Raw genomic sequence first — 22,090 nt, 5'->3', positions numbered from 1 at the left:
GACGTTGCAGGTGCCAGTGTCCTCGGGAATCGACAAGGCAAATTGTCCGTGGAGCGAGGAGTGTCCCCCCCAGCACAGTAGTTCCTTAGAAAGTCGAAGGACGCGCCTCGTCCCGCGGTGGCCAAGCTGTTCTGGGCGTGTGACTGGCTTCGCGGGCCCTGGGAGTTCGAGGTGAGTCCGTCCGATTAGGGCGTCTGAATGTAGGTCGCAAACACCGCGCGGAACGACACAAGCCAATCGAGGCGGTGAGCAAGTTATTTCCAAGCGAATCTTCCAACGGCAACCGACGGAGAACTATTCCAAGCATGCCCACCTTTTCACACGCGTTTCATGTAGGCCTGGCGCTGCTCTTTCGACTGGCGGGTGCCCCCCCCCCCTCCCCCCGTTCGAGTGCCAAATTCGGCCCTGAACGTCGAGCACGGCCAGTTTGAGCCCTCACTGACGTCACTGTCGCCACTGTCGCCAGGGACACGTGGCTGCCTGGCTGCGGTGACGTCATCGATATCGTCACAGGGGCTTCCCGTCACCAGGGAGGTCGTCTGCGGCCAGGAAGCCATTTAGGCGCCAGACAGAGCTCGGACACGAGGTTATTCGACCAAACTCTTGCCTTGATTTAATGCCCACACACAACTGTACCGGTATCTGTTCTTGATCTGCCTAGCTTCTGATACATATTTAGTTTAATTGAATCACCTGGCCCCAGGACCCCCACCCCGACCCCTCCCCCTCCCAAGCTCGGTAAGGCATGGGAAAGGGAAGTTAACAATGGGGAAGGGCATTTGGGGAAAGGTCTATTGTTGGTTTGTTTATTATGGGCCGATCCTGGAGGTACTGCAATACCAGGCCAACCCGTGGCGAGAGCGGAGCAAGCCCCTGACATCTCGCCGAGGTCCAAAAATCAGTTTAATATCGAAGCACCTCAATGAGGTGCGTATCAGATATTAAGCTGATAAGAACAGATACTTTTTTTTTTTTTTTTTTGCAGCATAAACCCGCAGTGGGTATCTTTTATTTCACGTATCCAAACGGGCATATACAATTATTCATTTACAATTACTGTATACAGGGGTTTTACAAAAGATGTATCTATTTGTTTAAAATTTTTCATTATTTTACCGTGAGCCCGTCCGGTGCCGTCCCGACGCCCGTGCTGAAAGCCCTATTGGCGAGACAGCACTCGGCGTCGCGACGGCCCCGTCGATCCCACAGTACTCCATATGGAATTGGGGGACTACTGCGAAGCCGCCCCCGAACCGTCCCGATGCCCAGACCGACGTCATACTTTGTGTCGCCGACCCCGGCACCGAAACGGCCCGTTGCCGTCCTCACAGTACTCCCCTTACGCTCTCTGTGAACCCAGACTTAGTATTTACAAAACATACATACATATACGCCTTCCAAATAATGTCCATTGAAACTAATTTTCACTTTATAATCTTAACTGTTTACTTTTTTTGTTTTAGCACCAATGGAAGAATTAATTAACATGTGAGCACCAAGTATATACGTGTACGGAATATTCAAAACTATTGGCACCACTTATTGCATTTTGATATTTAACATTTTATTATTTTTGTTGTAGCACCAATAGAAACGGAACATTTAATTATCTGATTAAATCAATGTGGATAAAACGTGCCAGTGTAAATTGAAGGCATACTAACATAAAATAATAACATAATAACATAAAACATAAAGGTTTAAAACATAAATTAATAACATAATTCATAACTCATGTTTAATACAATGTGCCTATAGTGCTCAATGGCAAGTATATACATATGTGCGCCCAGTGCAAGGGGTCGAGACCATCCATCTGGTCTCATTCTGACCCCTGCTTGGGAACTGGGCTAATCTAAGTCGCCAAAAAATTTTATACTATGTTTTAAAATTCACATTTCTGTGCGTGCGTTCAATTAATACCCTATATACATATATTTACAATATTTACAACTAACTATGCAAGATGTAAAATGCAAAAAGAATGAAGGAAAAAGAAAACAAGAGGGAAAAAAATATATTTTTGAAGGAAATTGAACAGTGGAATATGGCAGGTTCGAACCCGGGACCTCCCGCGTCCGAATCATGCACGTTCCCGACGGGCTAGCAAGCCGATACGCTAACGACTTGAATTTTTAAAATCGTATACCATTCCCACATTGTGGGGAATCCCCTTACAGTCTGTTTTGAACTCTGTTGTCGAATTCGTTTTGCTCATTTCGATTTTTCCCCTGCCAAAGACTGGCTCTCCCTGTCCAAATCGTGTGAATATAAATCCCCAAAACCCCCACTATTTTATCTACCCCTTTGCTATTTGCAAAAACCGGACATGTGATATTTTCCCAGGTTGGCGCTGGCCATCCTTGTATTCTTGACAAATTTGACAACGAGTTCAAAACAGGCTGTAAGGGGATTCCCCACAATGTGGGAATGGTAAGAACAGATACTACACTTTGATCTTAGCCAATAGGCCGAGAAGCGATGCCGGCGTCGGCTTCGAAAATTCTACATGTTGCAAACGGCGTGAATTGTCCAAGCCGTGACGTTTCGGCTGCGTGTGACGTAGTTGATTTGGTCAACGCCAGATGGCAGCAGACGACGTTGCAGGTGCCAGTGTCCTCGGGAATCGACAAGGCAAATTGTCCGTGGAGCGAGGAGTGTCCCCCCCAGCACAGTAGTTCCTTAGAAAGTCGAAGGACGCGCCTCGTCCCGCGGTGGCCAAGCTGTTCTGGGCGTGTGACTGGCTTCGCGGGCCCTGGGAGTTCGAGGTGAGTCCGTCCGATTAGGGCGTCTGAATGTAGGTCGCAAACACCGCGCGGAACGACACAAGCCAATCGAGGCGGTGAGCAAGTTATTTCCAAGCGAATCTTCCAACGGCAACCGACGGAGAACTATTCCAAGCATGCCCACCTTTTCACACGCGTTTCATGTAGGCCTGGCGCTGCTCTTTCGACTGGCGGGTGCCCCCCCCCCCCCCCCCTCCCCCCGTTCGAGTGCCAAATTCGGCCCTGAACGTCGAGCACGGCCAGTTTGAGCCCTCACTGACGTCACTGTCGCCACTGTCGCCAGGGACACGTGGCTGCCTGGCTGCGGTGACGTCATCGATATCGTCACAGGGGCTTCCCGTCACCAGGGAGGTCGTCTGCGGCCAGGAAGCCATTTAGGCGCCAGACAGAGCTCGGACACGAGGTTATTCGACCAAACTCTTGCCTTGATTTAATGCCCACACACAACTGTACCGGTATCTGTTCTTGATCTGCCTAGCTTCTGATACATATTTAGTTTAATTGAATCACCTGGCCCCAGGACCCCCACCCCGACCCCTCCCCCTCCCAAGCTCGGTAAGGCATGGGAAAGGGAAGTTAACAATGGGGAAGGGCATTTGGGGAAAGGTCTATTGTTGGTTTGTTTATTATGGGCCGATCCTGGAGGTACTGCAATACCAGGCCAACCCGTGGCGAGAGCGGAGCAAGCCCCTGACATCTCGCCGAGGTCCAAAAATCAGTTTAATATCGAAGCACCTCAATGAGGTGCGTATCAGATATTAAGCTGATAAGAACAGATACTTTTTTTTTTGCAGCATAAACCCGCAGTGGGTATCTTTTATTTCACGTATCCAAACGGGCATATACAATTATTCATTTACAATTACTGTATACAGGGGTTTTACAAAAGATGTATCTATTTGTTTAAAATTTTTCATTATTTTACTGTGAGCCCGTCCGGTGCCGTCCCGACGCCCGTGCTGAAAGCCCTATTGGCGAGACAGCACTCGGCGTCGCGACGGCCCCGTCGATCCCACAGTACTCCATATGGAATTGGGGGACTACTGCGAAGCCGCCCCCGAACCGTCCCGATGCCCAGACCGACGTCATACTTTGTGTCGCCGACCCCGGCACCGAAACGGCCCGTTGCCGTCCTCACAGTACTCCCCTTACGCTCTCTGTGAACCCAGACTTAGTATTTACAAAACATACATACATATACACCTTCCAAATAATGTCCATTGAAACTAATTTTCACTTTATAATCTTAACTGTTTACTTTTTTTGTTTTAGCACCAATGGAAGAATTAATTAACATGTGAGCACCAAGTATATACGTGTACGGAATATTCAAAACTATTGGCACCACTTATTGCATTTTGATATTTAACATTTTATTATTTTTGTTGTAGCACCAATAGAAACGGAACATTTAATTATCTGATTAAATCAATGTGGATAAAACGTGCCAGTGTAAATTGAAGGCATACTAACATAAAATAATAACATAATAACATAAAACATAAAGGTTTAAAACATAAATTAATAACATAATTCATAACTCATGTTTAAAACAATGTGCCTATAGTGCTCAATGGCAAGTATATACATATGTGCGCCCAGTGCAAGGGGTCGAGACCATCCATCTGGTCTCATTCTGACCCCTGCTTGGGAACTGGGCTAATCTAAGTCGCCAAAAAATTTTATACTATGTTTTAAAATTCACATTTCTGTGCGTGCGTTCAATTAATACCCTATATACATATATTTACAATATTTACAACTAACTATGCAAGATGTAAAATGCAAAAAGAATGAAGGAAAAAGAAAACAAGAGGGAAAAAAATATATTTTTGAAGGAAATTGAACAGTGGAATATGGCAGGTTCGAACCCGGGACCTCCCGCGTCCGAATCATGCACGTTCCCGACAGGCTAGCAAGCCGATACGCTAACGACGTGAATTTTTAAAATCGTATACCATTCCCACATTGTGGGGAATCCCCTTACAGTCTGTTTTGAACTCTGTTGTCGAATTCGTTTTGCTCATTTCGATTTTTCCCCTGCCAAAGACTGGCTCTCCCTGTCCAAATCGTGTGAATATAAATCCCCAAAACCCCCACTATTTTATCTACCCCTTTGCTATTTGCAAAAACCGGACATGTGATATTTTCCCAGGTTGGCGCTGGCCATCCTTGTATTCTTGACAAATTTGACAACGAGTTCAAAACAGGCTGTATCGTAGCGCAATCATAAAAGGCATGTTTCATGGATTCCGTCTGCATTTTACACCTCGCACAGTTCTTCTGGATATTTGGCAAATATTTAAACAAGGATTTTACAGGTAATGCTCTGTGTACAAATTTATAAAATAGTTCTTTCTCATTATTATATAAAATTTTGTTGTGCCATATGTTTTTCCATATCTTTTTCCAGTTGATATTATACATTTTGGTACACACGGTATGTGGGATTTGAACCCCATTTTTCATAATTTTCTCATATAAAGCAGCAGCTGTGATTTTAACCCATTGTGACATACCCATACCCAACTTTGCCGCTTTACACTGGTATAAAACCTCTTCCCACACACCGTGTCTACCAATAACTCTGTGCATATAAGTATTTTTGGCAATTTCGGGGCAGTGATGCCGCAGTGTTATGCCCGCTTTGTAAATGCCGTACCCTATCCATGGCTGTGTGACCCCCTCGTCTTGTACGTGGTAGAGTCTTTTTAACCTTTCCATGAACAGGGCCCGACATTTACTGGCTACATGCGGCATCCCTACCCCTCCATCTTCAATTGCCTGCACCATAGTGCTTCTTTTAATCAATTCCATTTTGTTTGACCATAAAAATTTAAACAATAATTTCACAAACCCGGTACAATATTTCATTGGCAATTTCATAATTCTCGCTCCGTACCATAATTCAGAAACGAGGACGGTTTTTATCACCAAAACTTTCCCTATAAAGGACAGGTGTCTATTTTCCCATAACTTTATTGTTTTCCCCACTTTTTCCATGATTTTCTTCCAATATGTCTTCCCACAAGGCCCTGCCTTGTTCCAGGGTATCCCCAAAATGTTTGAAATTTTCACTATATATTTCCTGTACTCTATAGGGATGTTTTGGTGCGAAAAACCGCCTAACAATAATATTTCTGTCTTTGATATATTTATATCAGACCCCGAGGCTTGGCCGAAATCATTGTATATGGAGAATAGAGCTCGTATACAGGGTGCTGCAATCGGGTGCGTGGCATCATCCGCAAAGGCAATGTTTTTAACCTCTTGTTTTACGTTAGGCAGCTTAATGCCCCGCACCCGTTCGTCGGAGCGCACGGCGCAGGCGAGCGGCTCCTGGCAGAGTACAAACAGCAGCGGGGACAGACTGCAGCCCTGTCTAACTGATCTGCCCACCCTGAATGTCCCTGACAGGAATCCATTCACCAGCACCCTACTCTCCGGCGCATCATACAGCACCCTCATCCATCTCATAAAATTTCGGCCAAACCTCATGGTCTCTAAACATTGAAATAGCCATTCATGAGATACTAAATCGAAGGCTTTTCGGAGGTCAACGGCCACCAGTGCACCCCCGGAGTCCGCCGCATGTTCGATGACGGTTTGAATATTGAACAGTTGATCATTGATTGATCTTTTGGGGACTCCGCATGCCTGATCAGGGTGCACTAGGTCGCCCATGACCCCCGACAGTCTCGACTTTAAAACTTTGGTGATAATCTTATAATCTACCGTTAGCAAACTTACAGGTCTATAATTTTTAATATCCCTCGGATCCCCTTTTTTGAACAAAATAGATATCACTGCCGTTTTCATCGTTCCCCCCAGTTTTTCCCGTAAAAATACATTATTTATAGTCTCTACCAAATCGTCCCCCAATAGCTCCCAGTAATACAAATAAAACTCTTTTCCTAACCCATCAATCCCCGGTGATTTTCCCGCCTTCATATTTTTTAATTCCCTCAAAACCTCCCCTGTAGATAACAAACCCTCCAATTTATTTTGTTGTTCCCCAGTTAGTTTCTTATGGATTTTTGATGCGAACCTGTCCCTAGCCACCTTTACCGTATCACCTTTCCTATATAAATTCTCGTAAAACCTTTGTACCTCTTTTAAAATTTCATCTTGTTCTTCTAAAACCTTTCCATTTTCATCCTTTAACTGATCAATAACTGTCTTTGTCCTCACTTCTACCTTGAAAAAATCAGTGGTCGGTGCTTCCCTCTCCTCTATGAATTTTGCCCCCGCCCTCACTTTTGCCCCCTCCAAATCTGCCATTTCCAATTTGCTCAATTCCCCTCTTACTTCCCCCCACCGCCTTGTAATGTCCACCCCTCTGTCCCTCTCCTTCCCCAAAAAGTCCAACTCCCTCTCCAAAGCTAAAATACCTTCCCCTCTCTCCCTGTTCACCCTCTTACCATTCCTTTTGAAGATCCCCTGTAACTTTTGTTTCCCCTTCTCCCACCACTCTATTGGACACCCAAAATTTCCCTTCCTTTTTTGCCAACCCTTCCAAAACTGTGTTACCTCCCTTACTGTCCCCTCTTCCCCTAATAGGCTATTATTAATTTTCCAAAATCCCTTTCCCATTTTCTTCTTCCCTGTACTTTCTACCGCACCCAACACACCGTAATGGTCTGTAAAAACCAGTGGGACATGATCTACCTTACCTACCTTTAAATTCGTATAAATACGGTCAATTCTGGACCTAGTTTGGCCTCTATAAAAAGTGAAACTATCTACCGTGGGATTTAAATCCCTAAATGCATCTTTAATATTTAATAAATCTATAATCTCCTGCCAAAGCTTTTTATACAAGATGTCCCCTGGTAACAAAGTCCCCGTCCCTCTATCGTTCCTTCCCGAAGCAAAATTAAAGTCCCCCCCTAAAATCCACTGTTCCCCCCTAAATTTCCTCACATACTCTTTTAGCTTTTGACAGAAGATTATAGCTTTATCGTGGTTTTTAATTGGATTCTGTGTGGGCATGTATACAGAGAGAACATGCGTGCCGGACCCCAGGCGCACATGGCATATTCTCCCCTCTAACCCCCCTGGAACTACAAACTCCCTTTCTACAGCAGTTCTGGTAATGATGGCCGCGCCTGCGTGGGCCTGGCTACTGCTATAGAAATGAAGTCCGTAGTTCCGATTAATCCATGGTCCCAAATTGTCCGGCACCACATGCACTTCCTGTATACATGCCACATCACACTTTAACCTTACTATTTTATTTAAAACACTCGTCCTTTTTTCATATAACCCGTTCACATTCATTGAGACCACAGTTACCGCCATTAATATACAGATGAAAATAAAGAGAGGATCCATTAAGTTAATGTTTGAAGGGTTTTGCAGGCACATTCCGACCCCTCCCTGGCGGGCTACGCCTCGGGCGTGGTGGCACCCCCAAGTTGGGCTTTTTGACCACCGGTGTAGTTTGATCTTTAACAGATCGGTCTTCTGGGCTTTTTTCTACCCTATCATTGCCCCTCTTGGCAGTGCCCTCACGCCGCTCTGCATCCCCGTCGGGAGTAGTCGGCCTGCTACCCGCAAAACCCTTCAAAATTCTTTCCACATTCGTTGGTGAATCTAAATCGATGCTTAGGGGTCTCGATAAGTCCCTTACTTCATTGTCACTGTCTTCTAACACTTCTTTTGCTGTTCTCAACCTATCTTGCACTTCTGTGGGCGTATCCCACACCGACTCTTCCCCTCTCCTCCTATTCTTCACCACTTTCTTCCATTCTCCCGGTTTCACGACATTCGTTTCTCCCGCGCCTCCATTTCCTTCCCCGTCACCCTTCTCCGTCTCGCCATCTTCGACACACACTCCCAACTCCTCAGACCTGCCAGCTACGTTCTCTTCTTTCCCGTCAATCGACTCCTTCTCGTTGTTCACCATGCTTCTCTCTCCTTCCTTTTCCACACTCCTCACCACACTTTTCACCCGTCTCTCTTCCTTCTCACTCTGCTCCTCTCCTACTCCTAACAGTTCTGTACATTCATATCGATAGTGCCCCTTTCTCCTACATCTATAACACGTGGATTCACCCCTTAGCTCATCTTCTTGTCCCCTGTACCATGTTCGGAATCGGTTTCCTTTGATGTATATCACCTTGGGGACCTTTGCCCCCACATTCATTATAGCCGTCACAGTTCCACTTTCAACCGTCCCGTATTCTCTTAACATCTCCCTCTTTACTGCCTTCACCAGTCCGTATTTTTGCAACCCTTCCCTCACCCATTCTACATCACACTCTCCCGGATAGTTATGGATTTTTACATAGCGACTAGTGTGGAATCTCTTAACCTCAAAGTCAATGGCCTTTTCCATCCATAACCCTACCCCGTCTACTTCTAGCACTGCAGGGGCTTCCTCCATTTGGGGGTCCCCCTTCTCGAATCTCACACTAAAGTGCCCTTGGCTTACTTTCATCACTGTTTTTATACTTTCTATGGGGATTCCCCTTTCTACCAATGCCTTCACAATCTTGTACTGTTTAATTTCACCATCGTCCTTATTAGTTCTATAGTCAACCGACCTATCGCTTCTATTAATGACTTCAATAACTTCTGCCTCATAGGCCCCATCTTGATATGCCACGGCGCCGGCATACGTCGACGCCATGACTTAAAACGTTATTTACAGTGTATGTACAGTGTATGTACACCCTAGGCGTTGGCAAGTTAAAATAATTGGTGCAGAAACACAAAGGCTTAAAACTCGGTCCACACAAAGGCTCCAGCCAACTGAATAAAACGAATTGTTCACAAAAGGTCCAACTAAAACGGAATCGGTGCTGTAAAACGTCACATAGTGCTAAACGAAATCAACGAAATCAACGAAATAAATAAACGAATATGGCACGTGCTGCTCCCCGACCTGACTTGGAGTAAACTTGGAGTAAACCTTTTCACACGCGTTTCATGTAGGCCTGGCGCTGCTCTTTCGACTGGCGGGTGCCCCCCCCCCCCTCCCCCCGTTCGAGTGCCAAATTCGGCCCTGAACGTCGAGCACGGCCAGTTTGAGCCCTCACTGACGTCACTGTCGCCACTGTCGCCAGGGACACGTGGCTGCCTGGCTGCGGTGACGTCATCGATATCGTCACAGGGGCTTCCCGTCACCAGGGAGGTCGTCTGCGGCCAGGAAGCCATTTAGGCGCCAGACAGAGCTCGGACACGAGGTTATTCGACCAAACTCTTGCCTTGATTTAATGCCCACACACAACTGTACCGGTATCTGTTCTTGATCTGCCTAGCTTCTGATACATATTTAGTTTAATTGAATCACCTGGCCCCAGGACCCCCACCCCGACCCCTCCCCCTCCCAAGCTCGGTAAGGCATGGGAAAGGGAAGTTAACAATGGGGAAGGGCATTTGGGGAAAGGTCTATTGTTGGTTTGTTTATTATGGGCCGATCCTGGAGGTACTGCAATACCAGGCCAACCCGTGGCGAGAGCGGAGCAAGCCCCTGACATCTCGCCGAGGTCCAAAAATCAGTTTAATATCGAAGCACCTCAATGAGGTGCGTATCAGATATTAAGCTGATAAGAACAGATACTTTTTTTTTTTTTTTTTGCAGCATAAACCCGCAGTGGGTATCTTTTATTTCACGTATCCAAACGGGCATATACAATTATTCATTTACAATTACTGTATACAGGGGTTTTACAAAAGATGTATCTATTTGTTTAAAATTTTTCATTATTTTACTGTGAGCCCGTCCGGTGCCGTCCCGACGCCCGTGCTGAAAGCCCTATTGGCGAGACAGCACTCGGCGTCGCGACGGCCCCGTCGATCCCACAGTACTCCATATGGAATTGGGGGACTACTGCGAAGCCGCCCCCGAACCGTCCCGATGCCCAGACCGACGTCATACTTTGTGTCGCCGACCCCGGCACCGAAACGGCCCGTTGCCGTCCCCACAGTACTCCCCTTACGCTCTCTGTGAACCCAGACTTAGTATTTACAAAACATACATACATATACGCCTTCCAAATAATGTCCATTGAAACTAATTTTCACTTTATAATCTTAACTGTTTACTTTTTTTGTTTTAGCACTAATGGAAGAATTAATTAACATGTGAGCACCAAGTATATACGTGTACGGAATATTCAAAACTATTGGCACCACTTATTGCATTTTGATATTTAACATTTTATTATTTTTGTTGTAGCACCAATAGAAACGGAACATTTAATTATCTGATTAAATCAATGTGGATAAAACGTGCCAGTGTAAATTGAAGGCATACTAACATGAAATAATAACATAATAACATAAAACATAAAGGTTTAAAACATAAATTAATAACATAATTCATAACTCATGTTTAAAACAATGTGCCTATAGTGCTCAATGGCAAGTATATACATATGTGCGCCCAGTGCAAGGGGTCGAGACCATCCATCTGGTCTCATTCTGACCCCTGCTTGGGAACTGGGCTAATCTAAGTCGCCAAAAAATTTTATACTATGTTTTAAAATTCACATTTCTGTGCGTGCGTTCAATTAATACCCTATATACATATATTTACAATATTTACAACTAACTATGCAAGATGTAAAATGCAAAAAGAATGAAGGAAAAAGAAAACAAGAGGGAAAAAATATATTTTTGAAGGAAATTGAACAGTGGAATATGGCAGGTTCGAACCCGGGACCTCCCGCGTCCGAATCATGCACGTTCCCGACAGGCTAGCAAGCCGATACGCTAACGACGTGAATTTTTAAAATCGTATACCATTCCCACATTGTGGGGAATCCCCTTACAGTCTGTTTTGAACTCTGTTGTCGAATTCGTTTTGCTCATTTCGATTTTTCCCCTGCCAAAGACTGGCTCTCCCTGTCCAAATCGTGTGAATATAAATCCCCAAAACCCCCACTATTTTATCTACCCCTTTGCTATTTGCAAAAACCGGACATGTGATATTTTCCCAGGTTGGCGCTGGCCATCCTTGTATTCTTGACAAATTTGACAACGAGTTCAAAACAGGCTGTATCGTAGCGCAATCATAAAAAGCATGTTTCATGGATTCCGTCTGCATTTTACACCTCGCACAGTTCTTCTGGATATTTGGCAAATATTTAAACAAGGATTTTACAGGTAATGCTCTGTGTACAAATTTATAAAATAGTTCTTTCTCATTATTATATAAAATTTTGTTGTGCCATATGTTTTTCCATATCTTTTTCCAGTTGATATTATACATTTTGGTACACACGGTATGTGGGATTTGAACCCCGTTTTTCATAATTTTCTCATATAAAGCAGCAGCTGTGATTTTAACCCATTGTGACCTACCCATACCCAACTTTGCCGCTTTACACTGGTATAAAACCTCTTCCCACACACCGTGTCTACCAATAACTCTGTGCATATAAGTATTTTTGGCGATTTCGGGGCAGTGATGCCGCAGTGTTATGCCCGCTTTGTAAATGCCGTACCCTATCCATGGCTGTGTGACCCCCTCGTCTTGTACGTGGTAGAGTCTTTTTAACCTTTCCATGAACAGGGCCCGACATTTACTGGCTACATGCGGCATCCCTACCCCTCCATCTTCAATTGCCTGCACCATAGTGCTTCTTTTAATCAATTCCATTTTGTTTGACCATAAAAATTTAAACAATAATTTCACAAACCCGGTACAATATTTCATTGGCAATTTCATAATTCTCGCTCCGTACCATAATTTAGAAACGAGGACGGTTTTTATCACCAAAACTTTCCCTATAAAGGACAGGTGTCTATTTTCCCATAACTTTATTGTTTTCCCCACTTTTTCCATGATTTTCTTCCAATATGTCTTCCCACAAGGCCCTGCCTTGTTCCAGGGTATCCCCAAAATGTTTGAAATTTTCACTATATATTTCCTGTACTCTATAGGGATGTTTTGGTGCGAAAAACCGCCTAACAATAATATTTCTGTCTTTGATATATTTATATCAGACCCCGAGGCTTGGCCGAAATCATTGTATATGGAGAATAGAGCTCGTATACAGGGTGCTGCAATCGGGTGCGTGGCATCATCCGCAAAGGCAATGTTTTTAACCTCTTGTTTTACGTTAGGCAGCTTAATGCCCCGCACCCGTTCGTCGGAGCGCACGGCGCAGGCGAGCGGCTCCTGGCAGAGTACAAACAGCAGCGGGGACAGACTGCAGCCCTGTCTAACTGATCTGCCCACCCTGAATGTCCCTGACAGGAATCCATTCACCAGCACCCTACTCTCCGGCGCATCATACAGCACCCTCATCCATCTCATAAAATTTCGGCCAAACCTCATGGTCTCTAAACATTGAAATAGCCATTCATGAGATACTAAATCGAAGGCTTTTCGGAGGTCAACGGCCACCAGTGCACCCCCGGAGTCCGCCGCATGTTCGATGACGGTTTGAATATTGAACAGTTGATCATTGATTGATCTTTTGGGGACTCCGCATGCCTGATCAGGGTGCACTAGGTCGCCCATGACCCCCGACAGTCTCGACTTTAAAACTTTGGTGATAATCTTATAATCTACCGTTAGCAAACTTACAGGTCTATAATTTTTAATATCCCTCGGATCCCCTTTTTTGAACAAAATAGATATCACTGCCGTTTTCATCGTTCCCCCCAGTTTTTCCCGTAAAAATACATTATTTATAGTCTCTACCAAATCGTCCCCCAATAGCTCCCAGTAATACAAATAAAACTCTTTTCCTAACCCATCAATCCCCGGTGATTTTCCCGCCTTCATATTTTTTAATTCCCTCAAAACCTCCCCTGTAGATAACAAACCCTCCAATTTATTTTGTTGTTCCCCAGTTAGTTTCTTATGGATTTTTGATGCGAACCTGTCCCTAGCCACCTTTACCGTATCACCTTTCCTATATAAATTCTCGTAAAACCTTTGTACCTCTTTTAAAATTTCATCTTGTTCTTCTAAAACCTTTCCATTTTCATCCTTTAACTGATCAATAACTGTCTTTGTCCTCACTTCTACCTTGAAAAAATCAGTGGTCGGTGCTTCCCTCTCCTCTATGAATTTTGCCCCCGCCCTCACTTTTGCCCCCTCCAAATCTGCCATTTCCAATTTGCTCAATTCCCCTCTTACTTCCCCCCACCGCCTTGTAATGTCCATCCCTCTGTCCCTCTCCTTCCCCAAAAAGTCCAACTCCCTCTCCAAAGCTAAAATACCTTCCCCTCTCTCCCTGTTCACCCTCTTACCATTCCTTTTGAAGATCCCCTGTAACTTTTGTTTCCCCTTCTCCCACCACTCTATTGGACACCCAAAATTTCCCTTCCTTTTTTGCCAACCCTTCCAAAACTGTGTTACCTCCCTTACTGTCCCCTCTTCCCCTAATAGGCTATTATTAATTTTCCAAAATCCCTTTCCCATTTTCTTCTTCCCTGTACTTTCTACCGCACCCAACACACCGTAATGGTCTGTAAAAACCAGTGGGACATGATCTACCTTACCTACCTTTAAATTCGTATAAATACGGTCAATTCTGGACCTAGTTTGGCCTCTATAAAAAGTGAAACTATCTACCGTGGGATTTAAATCCCTAAATGCATCTTTAATATTTAATAAATCTATAATCTCCTGCCAAAGCTTTTTATACAAGATGTCCCCTGGTAACAAAGTCCCCGTCCCTCTATCGTTCCTTCCCGAAGCAAAATTAAAGTCAGATTTAGAACTTCAAATTAAGAACAGATACTACACTTTGATCTTAGCCAATAGGCCGAGAAGCGATGCCGGCGTCGGCTTCGAAAATTCTACATGTTGCAAACGGCGTGAATTGTCCAAGCCGTGACGTTTCGGCTGCGTGTGACGTAGTTGATTTGGTCAACGCCAGATGGCAGCAGACGACGTTGCAGGTGCCAGTGTCCTCGGGAATCGACAAGGCAAATTGTCCGTGGAGCGAGGAGTGTCCCCCCCAGCACAGTAGTTCCTTAGAAAGTCGAAGGACGCGCCTCGTCCCGCGGTGGCCAAGCTGTTCTGGGCGTGTGACTGGCTTCGCGGGCCCTGGGAGTTCGAGGTGAGTCCGTCCGATTAGGGCGTCTGAATGTAGGTCGCAAACACCGCGCGGAACGACACAAGCCAATCGAGGCGGTGAGCAAGTTATTTCCAAGCGAATCTTCCAACGGCAACCGACGGAGAACTATTCCAAGCATGCCCACCTTTTCACACGCGTTTCATGTAGGCCTGGCGCTGCTCTTTCGACTGGCGGGTGCCCCCCCCCCCCCTCCCCCCGTTCGAGTGCCAAATTCGGCCCTGAACGTCGAGCACGGCCAGTTTGAGCCCTCACTGACGTCACTGTCGCCACTGTCGCCAGGGACACGTGGCTGCCTGGCTGCGGTGACGTCATCGATATCGTCACAGGGGCTTCCCGTCACCAGGGAGGTCGTCTGCGGCCAGGAAGCCATTTAGGCGCCAGACAGAGCTCGGACACGAGGTTATTCGACCAAACTCTTGCCTTGATTTAATGCCCACACACAACTGTACCGGTATCTGTTCTTGATCTGCCTAGCTTCTGATACATATTTAGTTTAATTGAATCACCTGGCCCCAGGACCCCCACCCCGACCCCTCCCCCTCCCAAGCTCGGTAAGGCATGGGAAAGGGAAGTTAACAATGGGGAAGGGCATTTGGGGAAAGGTCTATTGTTGGTTTGTTTATTATGGGCCGATCCTGGAGGTACTGCAATACCAGGCCAACCCGTGGCGAGAGCGGAGCAAGCCCCTGACATCTCGCCGAGGTCCAAAAATCAGTTTAATATCGAAGCACCTCAATGAGGTGCGTATCAGATATTAAGCTGATAAGAACAGATACTACACTTTGATCTTAGCCAATAGGCCGAGAAGCGATGCCGGCGTCGGCTTCGAAAATTCTACATGTTGCAAACGGCGTGAATTGTCCAAGCCGTGACGTTTCGGCTGCGTGTGACGTAGTTGATTTGGTCAACGCCAGATGGCAGCAGACGACGTTGCAGGTGCCAGTGTCCTCGGGAATCGACAAGGCAAATTGTCCGTGGAGCGAGGAGTGTCCCCCCCAGCACAGTAGTTCCTTAGAAAGTCGAAGGACGCGCCTCGTCCCGCGGTGGCCAAGCTGTTCTGGGCGTGTGACTGGCTTCGCGGGCCCTGGGAGTTCGAGGTGAGTCCGTCCGATTAGGGCGTCTGAATGTAGGTCGCAAACACCGCGCGGAACGACACAAGCCAATCGAGGCGGTGAGCAAGTTATTTCCAAGCGAATCTTCCAACGGCAACCGACGGAGAACTATTCCAAGCATGCCCACCTTTTCACACGCGTTTCATGTAGGCCTGGCGCTGCTCTTTCGACTGGCGGGTGCCCCCCCCCCCCCCCCCCCCCGTTCGAGTGCCAAATTCGGCCCTGAACGTCGAGCACGGCCAGTTTGAGCCCTCACTGACGTCACTGTCGCCACTGTCGCCAGGGACACGTGGCTGCCTGGCTGCGGTGACGTCATCGATATCGTCACAGGGGCTTCCCGTCACCAGGGAGGTCGTCTGCGGCCAGGAAGCCATTTAGGCGCCAGACAGAGCTCGGACACGAGGTTATTCGACCAAACTCTTGCCTTGATTTAATGCCCACACACAACTGTACCGGTATCTGTTCTTGATCTGCCTAGCTTCTGATACATATTTAGTTTAATTGAATCACCTGGCCCCAGGACCCCCACCCCGACCCCTCCCCCTCCCAAGCTCGGTAAGGCATGGGAAAGGGAAGTTAACAATGGGGAAGGGCATTTGGGGAAAGGTCTATTGTTGGTTTGTTTATTATGGGCCGATCCTGGAGGTACTGCAATACCAGGCCAACCCGTGGCGAGAGCGGAGCAAGCCCCTGACATCTCGCCGAGGTCCAAAAATCAGTTTAATATCGAAGCACCTCAATGAGGTGCGTATCAGATATTAAGCTGATAAGAACAGATACTACACTTTGATCTTAGCCAATAGGCCGAGAAGCGATGCCGGCGTCGGCTTCGAAAATTCTACATGTTGCAAACGGCGTGAATTGTCCAAGCCGTGACGTTTCGGCTGCGTGTGACGTAGTTGATTTGGTCAACGCCAGATGGCAGCAGACGACGTTGCAGGTGCCAGTGTCCTCGGGAATCGACAAGGCAAATTGTCCGTGGAGCGAGGAGTGTCCCCCCCAGCACAGTAGTTCCTTAGAAAGTCGAAGGACGCGCCTCGTCCCGCGGTGGCCAAGCTGTTCTGGGCGTGTGACTGGCTTCGCGGGCCCTGGGAGTTCGAGGTGAGTCCGTCCGATTAGGGCGTCTGAATGTAGGTCGCAAACACCGCGCGGAACGACACAAGCCAATCGAGGCGGTGAGCAAGTTATTTCCAAGCGAATCTTCCAACGGCAACCGACGGAGAACTATTCCAAGCATGCCCACCTTTTCACACGCGTTTCATGTAGGCCTGGCGCTGCTCTTTCGACTGGCGGGTGCCCCCCCCCCCCCTCCCCCCGTTCGAGTGCCAAATTCGGCCCTGAACGTCGAGCACGGCCAGTTTGAGCCCTCACTGACGTCACTGTCGCCACTGTCGCCAGGGACACGTGGCTGCCTGGCTGCGGTGACGTCATCGATATCGTCACAGGGGCTTCCCGTCACCAGGGAGGTCGTCTGCGGCCAGGAAGCCATTTAGGCGCCAGACAGAGCTCGGACACGAGGTTATTCGACCAAACTCTTGCCTTGATTTAATGCCCACACACAACTGTACCGGTATCTGTTCTTGATCTGCCTAGCTTCTGATACATATTTAGTTTAATTGAATCACCTGGCCCCAGGACCCCCACCCCGACCCCTCCCCCTCCCAAGCTCGGTAAGGCATGGGAAAGGGAAGTTAACAATGGGGAAGGGCATTTGGGGAAAGGTCTATTGTTGGTTTGTTTATTATGGGCCGATCCTGGAGGTACTGCAATACCAGGCCAACCCGTGGCGAGAGCGGAGCAAGCCCCTGACATCTCGCCGAGGTCCAAAAATCAGTTTAATATCGAAGCACCTCAATGAGGTGCGTATCAGATATTAAGCTGATAAGAACAGATACTACACTTTGATCTTAGCCAATAGGCCGAGAAGCGATGCCGGCGTCGGCTTCGAAAATTCTACATGTTGCAAACGGCGTGAATTGTCCAAGCCGTGACGTTTCGGCTGCGTGTGACGTAGTTGATTTGGTCAACGCCAGATGGCAGCAGACGACGTTGCAGGTGCCAGTGTCCTCGGGAATCGACAAGGCAAATTGTCCGTGGAGCGAGGAGTGTCCCCCCCAGCACAGTAGTTCCTTAGAAAGTCGAAGGACGCGCCTCGTCCCGCGGTGGCCAAGCTGTTCTGGGCGTGTGACTGGCTTCGCGGGCCCTGGGAGTTCGAGGTGAGTCCGTCCGATTAGGGCGTCTGAATGTAGGTCGCAAACACCGCGCGGAACGACACAAGCCAATCGAGGCGGTGAGCAAGTTATTTCCAAGCGAATCTTCCAACGGCAACCGACGGAGAACTATTCCAAGCATGCCCACCTTTTCACACGCGTTTCATGTAGGCCTGGCGCTGCTCTTTCGACTGGCGGGTGCCCCCCCCCCCCCTCCCCCCGTTCGAGTGCCAAATTCGGCCCTGAACGTCGAGCACGGCCAGTTTGAGCCCTCACTGACGTCACTGTCGCCACTGTCGCCAGGGACACGTGGCTGCCTGGCTGCGGTGACGTCATCGATATCGTCACAGGGGCTTCCCGTCACCAGGGAGGTCGTCTGCGGCCAGGAAGCCATTTAGGCGCCAGACAGAGCTCGGACACGAGGTTATTCGACCAAACTCTTGCCTTGATTTAATGCCCACACACAACTGTACCGGTATCTGTTCTTGATCTGCCTAGCTTCTGATACATATTTAGTTTAATTGAATCACCTGGCCCCAGGACCCCCACCCCGACCCCTCCCCCTCCCAAGCTCGGTAAGGCATGGGAAAGGGAAGTTAACAATGGGGAAGGGCATTTGGGGAAAGGTCTATTGTTGGTTTGTTTATTATGGGCCGATCCTGGAGGTACTGCAATACCAGGCCAACCCGTGGCGAGAGCGGAGCAAGCCCCTGACATCTCGCCGAGGTCCAAAAATCAGTTTAATATCGAAGCACCTCAATGAGGTGCGTATCAGATATTAAGCTGATAAGAACAGATACTACACTTTGATCTTAGCCAATAGGCCGAGAAGCGATGCCGGCGTCGGCTTCGAAAATTCTACATGTTGCAAACGGCGTGAATTGTCCAAGCCGTGACGTTTCGGCTGCGTGTGACGTAGTTGATTTGGTCAACGCCAGATGGCAGCAGACGACGTTGCAGGTGCCAGTGTCCTCGGGAATCGACAAGGCAAATTGTCCGTGGAGCGAGGAGTGTCCCCCCCAGCACAGTAGTTCCTTAGAAAGTCGAAGGACGCGCCTCGTCCCGCGGTGGCCAAGCTGTTCTGGGCGTGTGACTGGCTTCGCGGGCCCTGGGAGTTCGAGGTGAGTCCGTCCGATTAGGGCGTCTGAATGTAGGTCGCAAACACCGCGCGGAACGACACAAGCCAATCGAGGCGGTGAGCAAGTTATTTCCAAGCGAATCTTCCAACGGCAACCGACGGAGAACTATTCCAAGCATGCCCACCTTTTCACACGCGTTTCATGTAGGCCTGGCGCTGCTCTTTCGACTGGCGGGTGCCCCCCCCCCCCTCCCCCCGTTCGAGTGCCAAATTCGGCCCTGAACGTCGAGCACGGCCAGTTTGAGCCCTCACTGACGTCACTGTCGCCACTGTCGCCAGGGACACGTGGCTGCCTGGCTGCGGTGACGTCATCGATATCGTCACAGGGGCTTCCCGTCACCAGGGAGGTCGTCTGCGGCCAGGAAGCCATTTAGGCGCCAGACAGAGCTCGGACACGAGGTTATTCGACCAAACTCTTGCCTTGATTTAATGCCCACACACAACTGTACCGGTATCTGTTCTTGATCTGCCTAGCTTCTGATACATATTTAGTTTAATTGAATCACCTGGCCCCAGGACCCCCACCCCGACCCCTCCCCCTCCCAAGCTCGGTAAGGCATGGGAAAGGGAAGTTAACAATGGGGAAGGGCATTTGGGGAAAGGTCTATTGTTGGTTTGTTTATTATGGGCCGATCCTGGAGGTACTGCAATACCAGGCCAACCCGTGGCGAGAGCGGAGCAAGCCCCTGACATCTCGCCGAGGTCCAAAAATCAGTTTAATATCGAAGCACCTCAATGAGGTGCGTATCAGATATTAAGCTGATAAGAACAGATACTACACTTTGATCTTAGCCAATAGGCCGAGAAGCGATGCCGGCGTCGGCTTCGAAAATTCTACATGTTGCAAACGGCGTGAATTGTCCAAGCCGTGACGTTTCGGCTGCGTGTGACGTAGTTGATTTGGTCAACGCCAGATGGCAGCAGACGACGTTGCAGGTGCCAGTGTCCTCGGGAATCGACAAGGCAAATTGTCCGTGGAGCGAGGAGTGTCCCCCCCAGCACAGTAGTTCCTTAGAAAGTCGAAGGACGCGCCTCGTCCCGCGGTGGCCAAGCTGTTCTGGGCGTGTGACTGGCTTCGCGGGCCCTGGGAGTTCGAGGTGAGTCCGTCCGATTAGGGCGTCTGAATGTAGGTCGCAAACACCGCGCGGAACGACACAAGCCAATCGAGGCGGTGAGCAAGTTATTTCCAAGCGAATCTTCCAACGGCAACCGACGGAGAACTATTCCAAGCATGCCCACCTTTTCACACGCGTTTCATGTAGGCCTGGCGCTGCTCTTTCGACTGGCGGGTGCCCCCCCCCCTCCCCCCGTTCGAGTGCCAAATTCGGCCCTGAACGTCGAGCACGGCCAGTTTGAGCCCTCACTGACGTCACTGTCGCCACTGTCGCCAGGGACACGTGGCTGCCTGGCTGCGGTGACGTCATCGATATCGTCACAGGGGCTTCCCGTCACCAGGGAGGTCGTCTGCGGCCAGGAAGCCATTTAGGCGCCAGACAGAGCTCGGACACGAGGTTATTCGACCAAACTCTTGCCTTGATTTAATGCCCACACACAACTGTACCGGTATCTGTTCTTGATCTGCCTAGCTTCTGATACATATTTAGTTTAATTGAATCACCTGGCCCCAGGACCCCCACCCCGACCCCTCCCCCTCCCAAGCTCGGTAAGGCATGGGAAAGGGAAGTTAACAATGGGGAAGGGCATTTGGGGAAAGGTCTATTGTTGGTTTGTTTATTATGGGCCGATCCTGGAGGTACTGCAATACCAGGCCAACCCGTGGCGAGAGCGGAGCAAGCCCCTGACATCTCGCCGAGGTCCAAAAATCAGTTTAATATCGAAGCACCTCAATGAGGTGCGTATCAGATATTAAGCTGATAAGAACAGATACTACACTTTGATCTTAGCCAATAGGCCGAGAAGCGATGCCGGCGTCGGCTTCGAAAATTCTACATGTTGCAAACGGCGTGAATTGTCCAAGCCGTGACGTTTCGGCTGCGTGTGACGTAGTTGATTTGGTCAACGCCAGATGGCAGCAGACGACGTTGCAGGTGCCAGTGTCCTCGGGAATCGACAAGGCAAATTGTCCGTGGAGCGAGGAGTGTCCCCCCCAGCACAGTAGTTCCTTAGAAAGTCGAAGGACGCGCCTCGTCCCGCGGTGGCCAAGCTGTTCTGGGCGTGTGACTGGCTTCGCGGGCCCTGGGAGTTCGAGGTGAGTCCGTCCGATTAGGGCGTCTGAATGTAGGTCGCAAACACCGCGCGGAACGACACAAGCCAATCGAGGCGGTGAGCAAGTTATTTCCAAGCGAATCTTCCAACGGCAACCGACGGAGAACTATTCCAAGCATGCCCACCTTTTCACACGCGTTTCATGTAGGCCTGGCGCTGCTCTTTCGACTGGCGGGTGCCCCCCCCCCCCTCCCCCCGTTCGAGTGCCAAATTCGGCCCTGAACGTCGAGCACGGCCAGTTTGAGCCCTCACTGACGTCACTGTCGCCACTGTCGCCAGGGACACGTGGCTGCCTGGCTGCGGTGACGTCATCGATATCGTCACAGGGGCTTCCCGTCACCAGGGAGGTCGTCTGCGGCCAGGAAGCCATTTAGGCGCCAGACAGAGCTCGGACACGAGGTTATTCGACCAAACTCTTGCCTTGATTTAATGCCCACACACAACTGTACCGGTATCTGTTCTTGATCTGCCTAGCTTCTGATACATATTTAGTTTAATTGAATCACCTGGCCCCAGGACCCCCACCCCGACCCCTCCCCCTCCCAAGCTCGGTAAGGCATGGGAAAGGGAA

At 48.6% G+C, this 22,090-nt stretch overlaps 9 non-coding genes and 2 pseudogenes across 9 annotated transcripts; all 11 read right to left on the bottom strand.

Moving 5' to 3' along the window:
* Positions 1-806: 806 nt before the first annotated feature.
* On the bottom strand, positions 807-999 carry LOC135491811 (U2 spliceosomal RNA). The gene has a single exon (XR_010447922.1). It is a non-coding gene; the product is annotated as a U2 spliceosomal RNA (small nuclear RNA).
* Positions 1,000-2,332: 1,333 nt separating this feature from the next.
* Positions 2,333-2,483, bottom strand: LOC135491822 (U2 spliceosomal RNA; annotated as a pseudogene).
* Positions 2,484-3,409: 926 nt separating this feature from the next.
* On the bottom strand, positions 3,410-3,600 carry LOC135491781 (U2 spliceosomal RNA). The gene has a single exon (XR_010447896.1). It is a non-coding gene; the product is annotated as a U2 spliceosomal RNA (small nuclear RNA).
* Positions 3,601-10,196: 6,596 nt separating this feature from the next.
* On the bottom strand, positions 10,197-10,388 carry LOC135491807 (U2 spliceosomal RNA). The gene has a single exon (XR_010447920.1). It is a non-coding gene; the product is annotated as a U2 spliceosomal RNA (small nuclear RNA).
* A 4,044-nt stretch (positions 10,389-14,432) lies between these two features.
* Positions 14,433-14,530, bottom strand: LOC135491855 (U2 spliceosomal RNA; annotated as a pseudogene).
* A 922-nt stretch (positions 14,531-15,452) lies between these two features.
* Positions 15,453-15,645, bottom strand: LOC135491917 (U2 spliceosomal RNA). Its single transcript, XR_010447995.1, has one exon. It is a non-coding gene; the product is annotated as a U2 spliceosomal RNA (small nuclear RNA).
* Positions 15,646-16,568: 923 nt separating this feature from the next.
* Positions 16,569-16,761, bottom strand: LOC135491916 (U2 spliceosomal RNA). Its single transcript, XR_010447994.1, has one exon. It is a non-coding gene; the product is annotated as a U2 spliceosomal RNA (small nuclear RNA).
* Positions 16,762-17,683: 922 nt separating this feature from the next.
* On the bottom strand, positions 17,684-17,876 carry LOC135491915 (U2 spliceosomal RNA). Its single transcript, XR_010447993.1, has one exon. It is a non-coding gene; the product is annotated as a U2 spliceosomal RNA (small nuclear RNA).
* A 922-nt stretch (positions 17,877-18,798) lies between these two features.
* Positions 18,799-18,991, bottom strand: LOC135491914 (U2 spliceosomal RNA). Its single transcript, XR_010447992.1, has one exon. It is a non-coding gene; the product is annotated as a U2 spliceosomal RNA (small nuclear RNA).
* A 921-nt stretch (positions 18,992-19,912) lies between these two features.
* LOC135491912 (U2 spliceosomal RNA) lies at positions 19,913-20,105 on the bottom strand. The gene has a single exon (XR_010447990.1). It is a non-coding gene; the product is annotated as a U2 spliceosomal RNA (small nuclear RNA).
* A 919-nt stretch (positions 20,106-21,024) lies between these two features.
* Positions 21,025-21,217, bottom strand: LOC135491911 (U2 spliceosomal RNA). Its single transcript, XR_010447989.1, has one exon. It is a non-coding gene; the product is annotated as a U2 spliceosomal RNA (small nuclear RNA).
* Positions 21,218-22,090: the final 873 nt, after the last annotated feature.

This window comes from Lineus longissimus, chromosome 7, assembly GCF_910592395.1.
Source record: "Lineus longissimus chromosome 7, tnLinLong1.2, whole genome shotgun sequence".
In the NCBI taxonomy this organism is placed as follows: Eukaryota; Metazoa; Nemertea; class Pilidiophora; order Heteronemertea; family Lineidae; genus Lineus; species Lineus longissimus.
The sequence above is the reverse complement of the archived record's forward strand: the minus strand, read 5'-3'. Positions and strand labels throughout refer to the sequence as shown.